The sequence below is a fragment of the Homalodisca vitripennis genome, chromosome 6 (genome assembly GCF_021130785.1).
Source record: "Homalodisca vitripennis isolate AUS2020 chromosome 6, UT_GWSS_2.1, whole genome shotgun sequence".
NCBI lineage: Eukaryota > Metazoa > Arthropoda > Insecta > Hemiptera > Cicadellidae > Homalodisca > Homalodisca vitripennis.
The window spans coordinates 72181653-72200124 of record NC_060212.1 but is presented as its reverse complement, the minus strand read 5'-3'; the positions used below and the strand labels follow the sequence as shown (position 1 = coordinate 72200124).

Sequence of the window (18472 nt, the reverse complement as noted above, 5' to 3'; positions counted from 1 at the left end):
TAAATATATATATATATATATATATATATATATATATATGATTGAATAGAGGAGACAAAGAGCTACCACATATACAATCAATTATGCCTACTACATATTATTCCGCGGCCAACTTACTCCTGCCTTTACCAGTTGGGAATATTGATGCAGTGCTAAATGATATTCATATTTATCCAAACAGCTTACGCCTACATATCTCCCAGCCAATAACGTAGCGTAGGCAACAGTAAATCTTACCGACGTCGACGTTGCTAGAATTAACGGGCCATAAAATGTAGGAGTATTTATAACACGATTGAGAAATCAGATAAATGTTTACTCTGTTCACCGAAGCAAAATCTCCTTATTGATGACGTAACAGCCACATATGAGTGTGTATTTACAACATGCATGAGATCTAGGAGTTAGAACTTTTTATCATTTTCGTGAGAAAAGAATAACTTATTGCTTAAGACAATTATTTTAAGAACGAGACATATCAATTTTTTTAACAAGGCTGTTCCATTCGTAAATTTCACAACTGCAGATATAACAACAGACATAATTTGAGTTTATTTAAAACTTGCACGAGACATAACTATGAGGCCAAAGAGACACCACGTTCTCCCAAATCCCGCCATTAACTCGTAATTGGGTTGACGGCAAAGCCGGTGTCTTTCCAATCTTGACATAATGTTGACGGGTTGAAGTAAGGTTGCAGGGATTCCCAGCGGCTACCGGCTTGATTCAGGCAAGATTTTATCGCTAAGGAATTGGTTTATTTAAAATCTTATTATAAAAGTAACAGGATTGTTCGGATGTTTGTAATTATCTTAAAATGCTTCTAATAAATTAATATTTCCAGCATTTAAAATGAAGCTAGTGGGAATTATTAGTACATTTTAGAATTCTGTTGTGGCTTTACGTAGCGAATGGGTAGTTTGAACCGGTCTAAATTATACGTAATGCCATTGCCTTGTCTTTGTTGTACATTACAATACAAAATTATAGTTTAAGTATTGTTTTACCACGCGCAAGAATTTTGGTAAAGAAAGGTTTTATAATAAAAATAATTATTTATATTAAAAGTGATATATGACTAATATATATATACAAGTTGTGAGAACACATTATTTCTAGATAAATATAACAAATCTAAGGCAGTTATAGTATAGGCGTTGTAGTAGTATTTCCATGTTGCATTCAACGTTAATATGTACATTATTAATAGGTACAATCACCACCCCCATATCTCACTATTCACCCTTTATGATTTAAACTTTTAAAATAATTGCATAGTGTTCTTGTTTATTTTTTTATTAACTATTTTGTGCTGTAGCAGATTAAAATAAACTGTTTTTCCAAGCTTCAGACGTAGTTTTATTGCACAAATATGTTAAATAATTGACCCAGAAAAATCTCTTATTTGACTAAATCTGACATACTACTAATAATTACCATGAAAATAATTAAGTGTGTTTTGTTTGATATTATAAGAATAACGCTATTTTAACTTTATTTTTCCAGTATTTATATTAAAACTTGCTATGGCTATTCCAATTATAGTATTTTAATGTTTTAGATAAAATAATTTGTGGTTGTTTTGCGTTTTCTAACCTAATAGTATAGGAGCTAGCAACGTTTTCGAGAGAGAATTTCAGGTCAGCTGAAATTTTGATATGCTGTCTTTCTTGCTCTTTCGGTTGGAGTCCGGGCTATCTGGCTGGCGGTAGTGGTTGCGTTTATTAATGCGCATCTTACCTGCACAGGTAAAAATCCTGGAGCGCTTCGGCAAATGAACAACATAGCGTCAGTCTAAAGTCACATGTTTGTTTTGTGTTTGTGTTATTTGTGATATTTATTTATTAATTTCGCTACAATCGCTAGTGGTAAAATGAAATGTGTTTCTGTAAAGGACATAAAGATAAAATCATTCTTTCGTGGTTGATAAACTGAAGAAGTGCCAGGAAGTTTTGAATATACGTTTAAAATATAAATTAAAGTACCGTGACATTGAACTGCCTACTGAAATAAATGAGACAGGTGGTTGGAGAGAGACAGTTTGAAGTGCTTTTTTTTAATTATAGAAACACATTTCATTTTACCACTGGCGATTGTAGCGAAATTAATAAATAAACACCACAAATAACACAAAACAAACATGTGACTTTAGACTGACGCCATGTTGTCCATTTGCCGAAGCGCTCCAGGATTTTTACCTGTGCAGGTAAGATGCGCATTAATAAACGCAACCACTACCGCCAGCCAGATAGCCCGGACTCCAACCGAAAGAGCAAGAAACACAGCATATCAAAATTTCAGCTGACCTGAAATTCTTGTTTTAGAAACGTTGCTAGCTCCCGTATTATAAATTTCATTAAAGTCTTCATCATGACTGAACATATATTAATACACAACAAATTGTTTCCTACAAATAGATTATTACATAGTTGTATAGAATAAAAAAAGTCTTAAGTTATTTTCCAATACGTTGGTTTTAATTAAAAATCCGATTAATCTAAGCTGAGATCCAATCAGTAACAGTAAACCTCAAGTCGTTAAATAAATTAAATTTATTCTGCTCTTGTAATGTTTCCATCATTGTCTTTACCGTTAAATTTCAAGAATAAGATAATAGTTCATTCATCACTGTTAATGATGCAACAAAATAACTAAAGATATCCACTGTTTTCTCGAATAAAATTGTTATTATTAAAAGTATTATATTACTAATAAAGTTTTATTGTGCTTTCAGGTAGTATTTTGTAAAAATACAACTTATATTTTACGTCAACTTTAAACTACGAAAGATGAAACTATAATTACTATGATCTCTTTCTGATGTTTAGAATAGAATATTAAAAATAGGCATATAGTTTACTTCTTACTGATTTGCATGTCTCTGCCACGTATCAATATTATCATTATAAAAAGGTTACATGCTTTTTAATTGGCAAGCAGCAATCTTTTGGTAATGATAATTTGAATATATCCCTATAGTATACTAATAAATAAAAATGTTAAACTGATGTAACATGAAGCTCCTCGCTTAAGATGTTAGATGTTCAGAATAATCGGAATCCATGAATTATGTTTGTTTGGTGTTCTTTTCTTGTACAAAAACTCCAGAATATTGTGAATTAAATATGATATGTTTCTTATCTCTGAAGGAAAATACCAATAGACTTTCGTTACAGCAGTTCGAAAAATAAGATACCCTTACGGAGGAGAGGAAAATCTACAGAAAGTGTCAAACAGAAATTTTAATATTGAAATCTTCATATTTTAAAGTTAAAAGTAATGACGCAAAATGCCTTTGTAGCACTATCTATGAAGCTTACCCGTTAAAAAGCAATGCAATTAATGATTATTTGTATAAAAAAATGTATTATTAAAATTTACTCAGTCCTAACATCTCTTTCATAAATTGTAAGAATTATTTAGTACCATAAAATTTTGAAAGGAGGGAAAATTTATTCAGCTCCACCATTATAATAATAATTTCGCCCAGAATTCATTGGACACTGATCTCAGACAATTTGAAAACTTTTAATTTTTTTACAACGCAAAGTAAAAGGATCAACAGTTGTATTCCAGATTGCAGAGGAAGTACTATGTGAATTTTGAAGTGTAGTAAAGTGTAAATCCGTTATCAAACGAAACAATTCCTATGAAAATTCACAAATGCTTAGTCGATGTTCAACAGTGCTGGATTTTGGAGCTAAATTTCTGTCTATTTAAATAGCAAACTGGCCGAAATTTTTTTAATACCACTTACGTTGACGTTGCATTAAGAGGAAGTTGGACTGGAGGTAATGTCAACATTCACATAAATTGTATGAAGTGCAAAAAAACCCAATATCATATCCAATATTTGAGATTGTATTGGTGGTAAAATATTGTTGAATCCTCCCTCAAGGGCACAAGCAGGTTCTACGTGGGCTGAAGGTACCTAAGGTTGCCGACCTCATACCAATCAGCTTACGGAAGGTGGGCGCTATAAATTACCTCCCAGCCCTATCCTTTGTGTCAACTTGCAGGGTACCTCAGTTGTTTGTACAGGTTATAAGACATTCTAAGACTTCCACGTAGTTTACACAGAATCTAACATTTTAATTTTAAAATACAGATCTCTACAACGCCATGTTGCAAAATGTCTGCATTGCCATATCAAACTTGGCGTAGTTTACTTGAGATTTTCTTCTCAATCATAGTTTTGCATTTCAATAATTGTATATTAGCTATGTTTTCCAACTAATTATGCTATATGAGGCCTTTACTATGTGGTGGGAATATTTGTCCTAGGACTCTAACTGTGTATATTTGGAATAAAGAATCAGTATATTTACTGAAGTTGTAATTTTAATAAACACAGATTAATTTTAAAACAATTTACTATTTTTTAAGAATTAAAAATTATTCTCATTAGAAATAAAACAAAAATTAACTATATTATGCGTTTTATAAATATTTAAAAAAATATTACACTAAATGTTTGCAATTATATTTTATAAATTGTCAAATTAACATTATTCGAAATATTACAATAATTGTAATTTACTAATTATTTCCTAACTCATTCTTGTAAATAGAAGTATCTACATTTGGTCTGTAAATAACCGTTAATATATATTTTATAAAACAAAACATAATAATATTCAGTATATTACACAAAATGTTACAGATAGGAATATTATTATAGTGGTAAATTTTATATTTTGTTACAGCTTTAAATATGTTCTTAGTTATTTGAAACAAAATTTAAAATCGAAAGGAACTAGTTATTGTTATAAAATAAAATCTAGTCACAGGGCTTAAAAACCTTTCTTGAAACAAGTAAAAATCATCTTGTCATATTTTCACAAAGAACTGTAGGCACTTAAAGAAGTAAATTTAGGTATTTTGAAAAGTCTCACGGAAAATGGATTAAGACGTAAAGGCTTGTATATGATACCTTGTAGATTGATCAAAATTCTTTCTACTCTTAGGGATTTATCGTAAGGGATTAACACTGAAGCAAAAATATAAACACAAGAAAATGCTTGTCGCATTACCTTAATAATCCCTTGAACATAAGTTTTCCACGAATTTCTCTTTGCGAGTCTTATGTACCAACGGCTTTGCTTGACTTCTGAATCACTAAGCCTTTAATAATGAAGTGGTAGAAGCTAACTCGAAACACTATTATTAAATTCATAAACTTATATAAAAACACGAACGCGAATACATAAACTTATTGTTTATTGATAAAATTAGTAATACATATTAACCAGAATATACTAACAGGAAAATTACTTTGATGAAATAAACAGAGTATGAAATATCTTCTCTCAAGTTATGAGAGCACTGTGGCTTCTATTAGCTCTCAGTCTGAACGAATAGTTCTAGTTACTATTAGTTTAATGCAATTGCAGATCACTAAAAGATCATGGTAATATGCTACATATAGGACTACAGTAGAGCGTCGATTATACGAAAGTCGGTTATCCGAAACGTCGGCAAGCCAAATTCCTCCGAAATTTAACGGTTGGTCAGCTCTATTCGACTTGGGTCGTATATTATGATTATGAACATAATATAGTATCAATGATATATCGCCAGTATTATTTATAGGATTTATATCATCTACATGACACTGAACGCTTAGCGCTGCCTACTGATGAGTTCCTCTGGCGACAATAAAAACCAACAAGAGGACAGATACAAGAGCCTGAAGATGACATTGATGAAAACGATGATCAAGATGATGACAACGTTTCGGTTGAAAAGGTCCCACCATTGAGGAAGCCTTCCAGTGCTTTGAGACTGGCATTAAACAGTTGCAACAGCAAGATAAATGTGATCCTGTGCAGCTGCTGTCTTTAAAACGCCTAAGAGACTTAGCGGCAAAAAAGCGGGTGTAAAAGCTTAAGCAAACAAACATGTTTAACTTTTTCTTTTAGGTTAATTTTGTACTATTTTGTCATATGTATCTATTTTTGGGTTGAATTTGAACTGTTCCTATTTATCTCATTTTAAGTAAACTTTGTACCGTTTCTATGATATCCAAGTCACTGTGCCGAAATATTATTTACTGTATGTGCAATCTCTACTTTATGTGTTACCTTGACATATTTTATACGTTTTGATTTTAAAAGGTGCTATTGTGTGTAAACTATACCAATAACGTGTTTTTGCTGTCCCACCCATTCCTCTATCCTCAAAAAACTAGACGGTTTTTAAAGTGATGTTCGATTATCTGAAAAATCTATTATCCGAAAACCCCCTGCACCAATTTTTTCGGATAATCGCGACTCTATTGTATTAATTATTATTAATTGCTATAGTGAATCAATCATATTTTTGCAAAACATCTTGGTAGTCATACACCGTAGACATAAATCGTGTGAAACGTTTTTGACCGTTTGACCCAAGCCTCGTTTCTTATTACGTCAACAAGCTCGTGATAGATTACGTTACTTTCGCATTACGTCACTTTCGCATTACGTCACTTAATGTAAGGATATAATAGGGTTAACACATGAAAGGATCTTCAAGGAAATCGAGTGACTTTGATAGTGCAGTTTATAAAACCAATTATGAATGCTTTGAATATTTAATTTTTGCTACGTGTAATGAAATGTTGTGTATTGATTTTAATTTATTTAAAACCATCCACCTTATGCTGACCAACAATATTTTTTCTTTACGCATATAATTGTATAAGATTACAGTTTATGGGTATTTAATCTTTAGTATAACTGTAAATATTCATGTGTTTAAAGTTAATTTTTGGAACTTTAGTATTAAAATACTTTAGCATTGATTATAACAACGAAATTGTGTATCTATTATTATTCTAATGAAATAAAAAATCCTAGAGCTATTAAGCATTATTATTCATAGTATGTTTTTAGTCCTTTAAGTCCTTTTTATTTACATCTTCATACAATGGGTTGATGATACAAGAGAATATACATACTTTGACGACACTATTAATAATTTATAAACTATTAATCTATTATCTTTGTTCATATAATTTATTCTTATTGAGAATATTATAAAGTTTAAATTTTTCCATTTTTTTATTACGTTCTTTAGTTTATAAATAATTGTTATTGGAGGTTGAATGGAAGAGAGAGATAAGTAGCCCTAACACTGCCTCTACATAAAGTCAGTTTTTCGTTATAATCTATTCCTCATCATTCATCTCTTTTTCATAACCACTTTTTACACACGTATTAAAATCTAGGATTACTGAGGTTGCTTGAAAAATTAAAATCTATAGCTCATGTCATTCTCAAGATGTCCTGCGAACATATAAGCAGCCGGATCATCGTATAGAAAACAATTCAAATTCAGAAGGCTGTATTCTTGAACATAAAGAACAGAATTGGTGTCAATAAACCTTACAATAATTAATGTAAAAAAACATTTTTGATAGTCATTCAAGCTGAGCAATGAGCCAGGAACTCGTCCATCGAGTAACAACATCGCGCAACAACATTCAGAAGAGGTATTTCGTCAGCAGTCCTGAATGAAAGACTTCCCTGACGCTCAGCCAATGACTTTAAAACTTGTTATTACCTGTATGGCTTTTTTAAATACCTTATTACTGGTATTTTATGATAAATTTGTGACTTCATTTTTATGCAAAACAAATAAACCACCAAAACCATGCTTAATTCTCATGAATGCTGTTACCCTAATGTGCTGCAACAAAGCAGGACTGTTGCCTTTGTCTTTATGGAAAAGATAAGTTAAGTTAGCTTATGCAACAAGCTTATGCATCAAAATCATCCAGGGTCATAGTATCATTTATGAGAGTTCAGACAAATTACAAAATATGCAAGACAGTTTCCAAGAGTGGAAAATATTGTTCAAGGCTTAACGATCCTTTAACAACGTCCTGGCTTCACCGCCTGGCTTCATGATATTGTTGCCTATTTACATAAAATACATTCAAGCGTGTCTTGTCATTATCCTTGATGTTACACTGGTGATTGCACAGTGCAGTTTCTAAACTGCATACTGCGTAGTGTTTCTCAGCTTATATTTTCACATGTACGACACCAAAGCTCGTTTTGCTTCTTTCTTACAAGTTCCTTAAACTCCAAAGTTAAAGCAAGTTCCATGTAAAGTTAATAATATAGTTATTAATAATATACAGGCTCACTCACATGCCATGTTATTGTAGATATGAGTGATATTATTAAACGAAATATTAATTTTGTATATGGTACATGCATGTTCTCAGTTTAGGTTTATAATTTTCACCCTTATCAAATAGTTCTGCTGAATTAAATTAAGTTAAGTCTTGCTTTAAAGTTGGGTTGGGGATAAGTATATACATATTTCTAAAAAGTACTTACTCCGTTGAGACCGAAACCCGGGTATTTCCTTCGTCGGTGAGCATGCTACCACTATACCACAGAGCAATAGTTTGTTTTTTTTATTTGGCTACCAAACTCATAGAAATGAGCTATGTACACAAAAAGTATTTCAGGCTATCAAAGTTTTTACCAGACTTATATTCTTAAAATATTTAGATTATGCGACCGTAGCGAGCATCCAATTTATCCAATTCATTTTCTATTTGGGATTATTAATTAAACTCCAGTCTTATCTACTCACAGCTCTAATGGTGTTTAAACTCTTCTATTTCCCAGATGTTCGTAATAAAACTAATTTTTACAAAATTGATATCCAGGGTAACGTGTATATCGTATTGCATGCATCAATATTGCTCTAAAATTGCATATATTTTGTCCCAACGCATTTTATAAAACCTGTTTCTTGTGCCATACATGTTAAAAACTTGAGTGATACGCGTATTATTGATATTTTGAAGTGTTTGTTTATTCGTTTCATCATATATGTAATGAAAAGTGTGATTGGAACATCAGGTCAAAAATATGTCTTTTCAATTACGCTACACAATTTTATATATTACAGTTTGTGTGCAAATATAAAGATTAAACTAACTGGATTTATTAATTTAACATGAGAAATACAAAACATTATTAGAAATTCTTTACATTCAAAGGCTGAAATCTCCTTTCAAAGGGACAATTTCGCCCTAAAATATATCCATCTCTTGAAGAAGGTATCATAAGAATGGATTTGTTGGCTCAGGTGTGAAGGGATACATTTTTGAAAACTATGATAGATCAAACCGTTCGGTAATTAAGGTATGGACAATAGGCGATCAAACGGAGGTCGAATTAAATTAATCTGAGAAAGGGACTTCCCTTTTACTTATACTTCACCAAAACTGGTAGCTGTTAACTTTTAAAATACGGGAATAGAAATGAATTACCCACATATGTGACTGTTACATAGTTATTTTTTCTCCATTTTGATAAGTTTTTGGCTTCATAATGTCACTTTAACTTGATGGACAGTGAAATAACACTTTCGTAATTATAAGTAAACACCAGAGTATAACAGGGAACACCGCCCTTAAAAGTGTAACAAGGTAAAACAACGCTTGTTACACCTACATGCACTTGGGGAGCTTACAGCTGATTATGCACCAACACGTATAGCTTATTTCTGCTCTAACTGTTGGCTTCCCCACTACTGAACTGATATTTGCTTCAACGTGGATTGGTTTTCTTAATTTTATCTAAACTTTTCTGTCTTTAATTTTGTCCATGTATAATGTTAATGCGGCTACACTGAGTTCGATTGTGTTGCGTGTCACTCCATGCGATTTGGCTGAGCGTTAGCAAACATCTTTGTGGTAGTCTTATGGGTAACCATGATGGAAAGAGAAAATCGTTAAATAAATACATTTTTCTAACAAACCGAGTATTACAATTTGGCATTTTAATATGTGACATAACACAAGTACCCTAAGACATCGAACGAGTATTAAGTAATTGAAGTTTGAAGAGGCTTTATCTATCTCCAAAATATTTCTATAAAGACTTAATATGGGATTTTAAATTTTTCACGAAACCTCATATCTACTTAGCTAAGAATAAGTCAGTAAACCTTAGCACTCCGGTTAGTACAGTTTCTCTTTTGTCTGTCCATGTATGCTAAAGAGTATCTTCATAATTTCTGTCTCAAAATTGAAGTAAGCATTAGAACTCAGCAAAGCAGCTACACACCACCTGATGTAGCGTTCTGCTACCGTATAGCTTAGTTGCATATGATCTCAGTAATAAATAAGGTATAAAGACCTGCCGATAAGGATTTGGAGAAATTGAATGCCAAGGAGTATAGCCATTGAAGAAGTAAGGGGCTAATATGCTGAAATATAACAGTTTTGAAGTTTATAACTTACGCTTTTCCAAAGTTCAATGGCCTTGTATCTTATGGCCAATCTTAAGTATTTGAAACACACGGAAAGGACATAAAGTAACCGCCGTCATAAATTATTAAATAGTCCAAATTTGCAGGGCATGTATGTCGGATTTGTTTATGTTTAATTTGAAACATATATTAACTGTTAGAAATATTGAAATAATCCTAATCGTCTCTTAAAGACAACTTAAATTTTTGTTTATCTTCCCCCTCACAGACATGGTATAAAACTTTGAACCCATCAATTTTTGACCCATTAGGTCAAACAACTTACGTACTAAGTAAAAATCTTTTCACAATAAAGTCCGAGCTTATTTCGATAAAACACAATTAGTAATACAGAATTTTAAGTTTGCCGAACCATATTTTTAAGTGGGCACTTTGTAAAGGAAAATTATTTCTAGTATATTTTCGTTACATTATGTGGCACATTAACAGTTACAGAAGTATTTAATTAAAGTTTCGATTGTTCTGGCATAGACGGTATATTACTTATAATGAAGAAATCAATTATTATTGAGATATTGTTTTATTAAAGATATCATTTATTATTTTTTTGATAGTCATAGTTTTTTAAGTTAATTGCCCTGAAAACAAGAAAAGTGGAAATTTTGTTATTACTCCTGGCGGAATTAATTAAAGGCATTTAAAGTATGATATTTTGGGGCAGTTTTGTTACCAGATCAAAATAATAGGGACTAGAGATAATAAAGCGATTTTTTACAGTATATATTATTGTTCAAACGTGCATTAGTAGGCACGTCACAGCTATGATGTTTAAACATAGTAAACTTTGTTTGAATCAACACTATGCATATTTTAACTTTTATTTTCATAACCTTTCTCTCTTAACTATTTTAACGTTGTATATCCATCTAAATTTGTTGGTTTTCAGGGAACAAAATAAATAGAATTGTATTTTTATTAGTCCTTTTAGATGCACACTCGTTTGTTTCTCTGCAGCCCGTTTATATCTTTTCATTGTTAATTTAACACCAATTCTCTTAATCTTCATATGAATACAATAAAATTAAAAATAAAAAAAAAGATAAGGTTTTAAATATAAGAATTACATCCAGAGTAAATTGTTGTAATAAAATTTCACAGGACTGACATTAAATTGAAGTAGAGTCATTTAACCTGAAACTTGGCATATATGATATATATATATATATATAAATTGAAGTCGTAATAAGTCTACTTTCGATCACCATTATTTCATTCCTAAATTATGAGATGACAAATTTATTCATTTTTTTGCATGATATTAAGCGTCTCCCAAATATTAAATATGTATGTAAGGTAATAGACACAAAGACAGGGGAAAAGTTGACACAAGTTGACATGAAGCCTCTAGTCCTCTAGTCTCTGTAAGAATGTTTATTGTTATAAATGTTATACGTAATTGTCAATTGAATATTGAAATATTGGCTGTGAAATATTGGGGAACATATTAACTCCTATTTTAGCAGTTGGGTATGTGCAAAAAAATAAATTTTATAGTGGATACAAATACTTTTTAGTTTAAAAGTAATTCGTGACCCTTGAACTAATAATTAAAAACATTAGGGTAGGATCTAAGAGTACCATTTTCATTTATAATAAATAATAAACAGACATAGTGCATAATAACCACAACTAATTTAATTTTTCACAAATAATGCGAATTTTGAACAAAGTATAAATTTCAGGCTCCAAACCTAGTGGGAGGTAAACGCCAATATTGGAATATTGGGCTTTTATTTGTTGAATCTATATATAGTTATAAGATTTAGAATAAAAAGTGCAATATATTTTCTGATAACGAGTTGAACCCCAAAAGTATCGGAACACTTTTATTTACTACGAAGAGGCAAATGCTTATTATATTTTAGATGGAACCTATTTTTTGGAGTTCAAATTAATGGTAAACGTGCAGATATGTTTTTAGTAAAAATGTATGTTTTTTACCGTGTGTGTGTATATATATATATATATATATATATATATATATATATATATCCCCAGGTTAAACAAAAACATATTTATGTTGGGTTTCTGAAACCTTACAACCAATTACAAAATATTGAACTAGAAATAAAATCCGATGAGAGTATTACATGAAGCCTTAACTTAAACTACCAGTTACGACAATAATTATTAGCATGTTATGTAAAGAAATATTATTAACTGAAAAAGAGGCAGATGTCATGTATTGTTAGGGAACGCAAAAGTTACATAGTACAGAAATGCAATGAAGATGTAAAAGCATGTGCCTTGATATTGGAAGCAAAGATTCATTCGTAAATAAATAATACCGAACTGTATTACCACTTTTTAGATTCCAAAAATATTTGTTTTTCATTTATAACCCATATGAGTAAACTATACAAATTAATAATATTATTGTCGTATAGTTATCAAATTCTAAAAATATTTGTGTAATGTCAAGTAATTTATTAGCGTCATGACTCAAAGTTTGTCCCTTATCTACTAAACGAACATTTTCTTGTAGCTAGCAGTAAAAAAAAGAACAAGAAAAACATTAAGAAGTATCGTAATTTAATTTACTATCTATACAATAATACATCAGGTCTTTTCAATAACTTGACATCCTAGCTACAGTTGAGAGCAAAGTATAGTAAAAAGAGTCATTAAAAGTAAAAATTGAAACAAATTACATGTGTTTATTACATCTTTGGCCGTATACACACAGTGTCTTTTTCACAAAGATATAGATTACAAAGATAATTCGTTTTATATTTTATTTCACAATTCTTTCATACAATATTGAATGAATGTATTGTGATGTAACAGTGACGCAATCTTACTGTTTGATGAGCACCCATTGCTTGTTAAAGATCAATTCATTTTCTGTAACCGTGACACGTTATCAAACTGGTATTGTTGTAATTTATGTTATATTATTCCCATTTTACTTTACTTTTAATCATACATTTAACATGTTACTTTGTAATAATTCATAAGAGAATTTATGAAAAGAAATGGGATTCTTTTGATAACCACTAGGATGTGTTTTGAGTGATTGAATATGAAAACACTGGCTTTCAATAAAGCACTAAAACTAAATATCTACTGTAGTTAATAACGCATATATGTTGTACTGGTTATAGTATACTGTAGGACAGTACGATAAAACAATTATGATGCTAGACACTCCTTTTTAACGTGGGTAAATTAAATTTTCGGTAAAAGAGTGGTTATATACGCTAGAAAATTTGGCCTGTATTAGCCACAGAGCCAAAATCCCTGCGATCTGGGTCTGTAAGTATTAATTATGTCTTAATAGTCTTTAAGCTGAAAAACCATTGTAACTATTAATCTTGAATAATACAGTAAATAATGATAAATAAGAGGTTTATGATGATTAAAGTTAATAACGAAGTTGCAAGTGCTTATCCCTTGTAGTGAAGCAGTTTTTATTTTATTAATTCATGTATCGGCTCAAATATAGTTAGTGTAGGACCGTTTAGGTTAGTTCGCGGCAGAAATATTACTGGTTCTAAAATTTATGTTCAAGGATTTCGTGGTCAACATTACCAACTTGCATGATCATCAACACGTAACACGAGTCAAGGTAAAAGGAAGTATTGTTTTAAGAAACTTTTTTGTGAAATTTTGCATTGGTATAAAAGTAATGATTGGGGCTATAGAACTATGATTTATCTTTAAAGGCTGTGTAAATGTTATGTCAGTCAGCGATTCGTTCCAGACAATATCAGTTATTGTCAGTTGACAAGTTCCTTGTCAGTTCATAATTATCATAGAGTGTTACAATAAATGATTGTCAGCTTTGAATGCAAATATTTATTTGCAGGTGTACAAGTAAACAGCAATTAAAAATATTGAGTGATTTTCCAATCGTTTTTACTTATAAATTACGTAAGGCACTTGATCTGATAGTCAAATTAACCCTTAAATATTACATTCCTGTAAATATTAGTCTATATTTTATAAGGCCTCACATAGTTAATAATATTAAAGCTCTTTCTTAAACTCGAAAAGATTAAACTTTCCTTATAAGCCTCTTAAGGGGCTAAATATGTCATTTATTTCACTCTTAAAGTTTCTAAAGTCCCGTATATCTAAAGATAGCCAAAACCTGACCTCTTTCACCATATTTGGAAAATATAATTTTTTGAGAATTGCTTTCGGATTACATGAACATAATACTGCCCTATTAGCTTACTTAGACAAAGTACTTAGGAACATTAACTTTACGTACTCTCAAAATTTCTGTGACGACATATTAATTAATTCTAAGGACATTTTATTATTGATTTAAGGACCTTACATGTTAATTGACTTGATAAACTTGTAAACAATTGTTTAATGTAAAGAAGGTCCATATTGATTTTTTACTAAAATTACCCTTAGACTCTCTCAGAATTTTTATATAGAGATATTGTTAAAAAGTTAAAGCTACGGGAAAGGATACCGGGAAAGGTACCGGTTATTACAGAAGAATGTACTGGAAATATTACAAACGGATATTGCTAATGATCGGCGCTTTGCCAACCTAATCAAGGATGACATTAAAGATTCTTTAAAGCATACCCGAGGTACAGATATCCTTTTACGAATTATTCAAAGCTATTTACGACAATGAAATAATTTTTCAGAAGGAAACGTGGGTAATAGATTCACTTGACTAAAAGGAGACCACAAATTTTAAAGAGCTGTCATTTCCAGACGAATCGCCCTTTTGAAGTTGGATTTGCGGCGTTGTGTTCTCCTAACAAAGATCTTTCAAATGAGGTACTTACTCCTCCACTGTGTACCATAGTACTTCTGAATCTCAAGTTTAAACATTTCATTACCGTTAACTATGAATATCACATTGAAACAATATTTATTAATAGCAGTTATCCGCAATTTCGCATGCAAATTTTCCCAAATCGAGACGTCTTCTTAGTCAGAGCATTTATAATATAATACGATGAAATCTAATGATTTTTTTCAAACAAACCTACGCACGGATCTAATACTTAAATTCAGTATTTAAATTTGGTTCTTATTTCAAGAGTGGTGCATGTAAGATAATGCCTTACTAGTTCAAATGAAGGAAATTTCTTAGCTTACTTTTGAGTTTGCCTTCTCTGATGCCCCAGATCAAGTAAACATAGGAATGTAAAGGTACCCGAATACTGCTTTGGGTAAAAAACGTCAACTTCCGACCGTTTACATTTACTTTCAGGTATTTCCAGTGACAGTTGAGTCGGCCTTGTTACCGCCAAGATGAAAAAGTATATACAAACAAAAACCTACTTCGGCAAAGAACGTCTATATCCAGCCCTAGTAATCTTCTTCCCGTCTTAGATATTTCCAGTGCTCTAAGTAAAATTTACCTTGTCTCGATAAAGAAAATGTATTTACAGTTACCCGTGGTTTTGCACGCAATTTTTTTTAGGCTTTGCACGCGTATAGGCTAAGCTTTTCTGGTTTGAGTAAATTATATTTCCGATGCGAGTGTTAATTTTTCCTTTGTGCTATATGATTAAGACCATTTGTCCAAAAATGCATATTTATGGCTATAGTAATTTACTCTGGCCTTAGTATTTTTTGTTCCATTCTTGATTTTGCCTTGTTTCTTGATCAAGAAAATAGCCGTTCTAAGAAGCCTACTTCTGTCAAAAACAACTGATTGGTTTTATAACGATCTTAAAATCTGCATTCAAAACTAAACAGTAAATTTGTCTTTGTATTAGGCTACTTAAGTTCTGCATACTAAAGGTTTGCTAAAATTATAGTTAAAAGTACAGTTTTTGTAAAACCTTTCAACTTTATTGCCTAAACAAATTGATGAACGAGTGTTACATACAATCTATTCTATGGTTTGAAGACTATAAATTTACACACCTTTTAAAACTCGACTTAAATTAATTAAACACTTGACAACTGTGTCACAATACAATATTTTATAGAACAGTTGATTATATTTGACAGACTTTTTCAATTAATATTTCACAACGTTAGAGACCAAGATGGGATATTATACAACTTTAGAGATCAATGGGGCGTATCCCGGAGTGATTTTCGGAATGTGAATAGACCTTTATTCATACCAGTGACGCTAAGAATGTCCATGTAAAATTTCAGAACAATCAGTTGAATATTCTAAGCGTGAAAGTAAAACAAAGGCACGATTATGATTTTAAAATTCAGTCTACAATGCCATATTTACACATACATTTGTGCACTCATACATTATTCTTTCGTAAATCTTCTCCAGTGTTAGCACCAGTGACAGTTTTACGAATAGGTAGTGTTACAATTATGTGCTAAAAACTCCACGACATTATAGATCGCGTTGAACGCTAAAATGTTTTTAATCATATTTGACAAAATCGACAGTTCGATTCTTTGATATTTATGTTAATATTAATTATTCAAATTGCTTTTTTATGGAGTTTTAACATTCTCCAAAATTGCGCCTTACAAACAATTTACTCCGTAAGTAAGATGTGTAAATATCATACTATACTTCACAGTCGCCAATACCTGAATTGGGCAGAATTATGCTAAATATCTAAAAACTATAAACGTATTTAATATTTTAATGTACTCATAACTAAAAAAGGCATATAATTAATACAACTGCTGTTTTTCACAGAAAACGCCCCGAGATAAATTATATTATCCTTTCGTCCTAGTCAATAATTATGGTTTAATTTAGAATAAATCGAAATTGAATTGAATAAATTCCTTAATCACATGTGTAAATTAAATAATTCTAAAGGAATTTAAATTGAAATTAAAACTGGTAAAATAAAGCTGTGAGTCTAAGCTATGGAACTTGAGGCCAAACTTCCTATAAAATGTACAAGATATTGAGGACGAACTATGCTACTTGCCTAAAAATATATAGTAACCTATCACATTTTTTTACTTTTGTATCTCTGCTTTCAGTTCATACGTCTCGCAGTGCTGTTGCGTGATTTTTTACTTGCAAGAATATTCAAACTTCCCTAACAAAAGATCATAATTTGTAAACCGATAATAAATAACAGAGCCAATATATTTTTACTGCTCTTGAATAATAATTTTCAATGGTATTCACGTAGGATTTTTATGTTTAGTCCACCAGTTAAATAAAGTTTTAAGTTATTTATCACCCGATTTTAATAAATGAAATTCTAAATGTATTACCTTTTTTCACAACCTATTACTGTTTCATAAAAATATTTATTCCAAACTTATAAAATCGGTTTGTTAACAATAGAAAGTTTATTATTTTAAGTCAGTATAAAGTTATAATTTTGCAAGTACTGTACACACGGATGGACGGAAAACCAGCGAGGAGCGTACATTACATTACTTTTATATTTATGACCTGACCATTAATCTGATGAAAACTATTGACAATAGAGTAATTATAGTCATTCCGTATTCAATAAACATATTCCTATTCCAAAATTGTTCCTTTATAACATCGTAAAATATGGAAAATGTATTGAAACCTTTTTTGCATTCAATAATAATAGCGCTCGTACATTGTCAAGTGAAAACTGTTAACAGTCCAACGTATGTTTAAAGTATACCTACAAAATAGGATGAAACATTGTTTGTACAACTTTAAATGGATTGCTCCTCACAATCCTTGACTTTATGTGTTCAAAACTAATTACTCGCCACTGTAAAGTCAATATAACGACGTGATTCACTGTTTCAGTTTCGCCATAAAACATATCCAACAGTATACGATTTGTGCAATTTTCTTAAAACGTACGATGCTCTATAACCATTTAAACAAAATATAAAATTATTTATCATATTCGAGTAGAGAGTGAACCGCAATATCAGAATTTTATATTGGGAATATCAATATTATGCATATAATTCGTAAATTGTCATTTTTCTTTGAAACAAAAATAAATGTTCTAAAAAAGGAATGTGACGTCATAAACAGCAGTGAACAATTAAGGAGCCAAACGTCCCCACTTACCTGTCCGGTTGACGTCTCACACTTGTTGAACGTACTAAGGCGCCGCGACGCGCCCTATGGCTATATAATGTGGAGGGATGTGCGCGAGCGCGCCTCCCCAGCCGCCCCCACCGCCGCCCCCGACAGCCAACACCATTGTTGACACTCCTTTTGTTGCTCTCTTGGAAGCCGTACCGATTGTCCCACTTTCTCTAAGTTTTGGCTTCTTAACCAACTTGTGCTCTCTTCAAATAACATTAGATGGGTAATTAATTT

General features: G+C 31.2%; 1 protein-coding gene across 1 annotated transcript in view; it reads right to left on the bottom strand.

Annotated features, from left to right (window-relative positions):
* LOC124364429 overlaps positions 1-18242 on the bottom strand; it is a 207755-nt gene extending 189513 nt beyond the window's left edge. The window contains exon 1 of the mRNA XM_046819922.1: positions 18218-18242. The gene's annotated coding sequence lies outside the window, so the exon portion shown is untranslated. The remainder of the gene's footprint in view (positions 1-18217) is intronic.
* Between the last annotated feature and the right edge of the window lie 230 nt (positions 18243-18472).